Genomic DNA, 2,832 nt, shown 5'->3' on the forward strand with positions numbered 1-2,832 from the left:
CCCCGCCCACACAGACCCCGCCCACACAGACCCCGCCCACACAGACCACACCCATCATCCCCCACCCTCCGTGCACCCCCACCCTTGACCCTTCACCCCCCTCATCCCACCCCCACCTTCCCCACACACACAAGGGGAGGGGAGGGGTGGGATGAGGGGGGTGAAGGGTCTTTGGCAGGGGTGCACCTCCCCGTTCCCTCCTTTATTCTCTTTTTGTAATTAAGAATTAAATAATTGTAAACAAAACAAATATATATAAATATTGAAAACATTAAAATCTTTATATTATTAAAACATTTTTCTTGAGGTATACATTCAACTTCTCCCCAGCATAAGTCATCAATTTCTTCCCAGCACAAGTCAAAGGTTGGTTCAGCAGATGTCTTCAGGTTTTGAATCTCTTTCTATTAAAGACAAGAGGGGAGAGATATTTATTTCATATTTATGTTCCATGTCAAAGCGTCTTGAAAAGCGCTATACAAAATAAATGTATTATTATTATTATTATTAATATAGGGTCGGATGCCCTTCCTGACACCAACCCTGAATCACCTCTTACGATGCGCAGGGATATGGTGTACCTATTATAAACGGTGAACCACACACACGTACACACATGCTTACCTCGAAAAAATCGAGCTTTGTGTTCAAGTGGTCGAGTTGAAAATTTAGGGTACCACATGTTGACGGGAAATAACCACTCTTTGGAAAATCAAAATCGTCCCACTCCAAGCTTTGGTCTTCAAGGCTGCAAACAAAATAAGGAGAAATTACTATGTTGAAGTAAGCTTGACAAAACATCACACACACGCACACACACATACACACACATACACACACATACACATTCACACATACACATACACACACACATTCACAGATACATACACACACACACATACACACACGAACGCACACACAAACACATACACACATTCACAGATACATACACACACACACATACACACACACACACACACACACACACACACACACATTCATATATACATACACACAAGAACACACACATACACATACACACACACATTCACAGATACATACACACACACACATACACACACGAACGCACACACAAACACATACACACATTCACAGATACATACACACACACACATACACACACACACACACACACACACACATTCATATATACATACACACAAGAACACACACATACACATACACACACACATTCACAGATACATACACACACACACATACACACACGAACGCACACACAAACACATACACACATTCACAGATACATACACACACACACATACACACACACACACACACACACACACACATTCATAGATACATACACACAAGAACACACACATACACATACACACACACATTCACAGATACATACACACACATACACACACGAACACACACAAACACATACACACACGAACACACACACACACACACACACACTAAGGCAGCGTCGTTTAACACAAATGTATTAATATTTAGTATCTTACCTTGCATATGAATCTTCCAAGAATGGTGAAACATACAGGTTGACCAAGTTCATTTCGTTTTGCAACTCTTGAGATTCTGCAGTATTTTCATTCCAACCAGTTTGAAGTTCTGCCAGGATATTCGCATTGCTGTAAAGATAAAGGAATATTAAGTCATTTGTTGTATAATTAATCCCATACAAAGCTTTAAACACTTTAATTTTAAATGAAACTTACCTTGGTGAGTATTCTTCTTCTTTATCAGAGTAAAGGATGGAGTAGTAAGACATGTCGATCCCCAATGATCAAAATTGAATTGAACACGTTCTTTTATAATGAACAAAATGTATTTTCTTGAAATGACGACATGCAGTCATTTCGGGGAAGCCCTGAGCGTGTGTGAATAACAGGAAATAAGACAATGAAATCTTTCTGGGAAGTTATCCAAGTCATTGAAACAACGTCATTTCTCAAAAGCGAAGAATTAATAAAAAAAGGTTTGATTTGTAGGGTCGTTGTTTGAGTGGGTTATATTCACCAGATGATATTAAGAGTAAAAGGTTAAAAGGTCCATAAGGTCAGAAGGATCACAGGTGTTTAAGTGGTCTAATGAATAAGGATAACATGTCAAAAGGTATGAAGGTTCGTAAAGAACAGGGTGAGAGAAATAGAGGTCTTTAGGGTCAATATGGAAGTGAATGGGTCAAAGATTAATCTGCCAGATGATATGTAGAAGAAGGATGATAGGTCTATAAGAGAAAACAAATATTTGTAGTGTTTGAGTGGTCTAATGAACAACATTAAGGATAGGTACTACAGACAAAAGGTTCATAAAGATGAGGGTGGGAGAAATAGAGGTGTTTATGATTTTTGAAAAAGACAAGGGGGTAAATGACATTAGATAGGGATTTCCCATGTTAAACGGAGGTGTCCCAGAAGCAACATTATTACACTACTCACGTTGACCCATAGGTCCTTCCACGGGTGGTGCTTGGCCGCAAAAGAGCTGCGGTCCATTGTGGGTGGCCACAAACATTGCGGTCCATATGGTGTATCGATCCAAGCAGCAAACAGCGAAAGTGCAGGCCCACAACTGCGTAGCCAGCACCTCTCTCTCCTCTCTCTCTACCCCAAAGCCAGATCCTCGGAGGTGGGAGACAAAAGAAGAAACAAGTGAGTAAGGTGGTAAGGGCGCAAAAGTGCACGCAATGTAAGGTGATGCACACTGGGGGCACATGGGAACCAGGTGAGACAGGTACGTTCCTATCGTACGCCCCCCCCCCCACCAGGTAACCTACATGGCCCCTCCCTTACCCCTTACTGTATCCACACAACACAACAC

General features: G+C 41.3%; 1 long non-coding RNA gene across 2 annotated transcripts; it reads right to left on the reverse strand.

The window, feature by feature from the left end:
• Positions 1-213: 213 nt before the first annotated feature.
• LOC144892820 (uncharacterized) lies at positions 214-2,423 on the reverse strand. 2 transcript variants are annotated; one of them, XR_013623967.1, is made up of 4 exons: positions 1,728-2,423; positions 1,512-1,640; positions 625-748; positions 214-404 (listed from the first exon to the last, which is right to left on the reverse strand). It is a non-coding gene; the product is annotated as an uncharacterized LOC144892820 (long non-coding RNA). The 2 variants fall into 2 exon arrangements; XR_013623966.1 differs by having other exon boundaries at positions 1,512-2,423.
• Between the last annotated feature and the right edge of the window lie 409 nt (positions 2,424-2,832).

The sequence above is a fragment of the Myxine glutinosa genome, chromosome 7 (genome assembly GCF_964187855.1).
Source record: "Myxine glutinosa chromosome 7, kmMyxGlut1.1, whole genome shotgun sequence".
NCBI lineage: Eukaryota > Metazoa > Chordata > Myxini > Myxiniformes > Myxinidae > Myxine > Myxine glutinosa.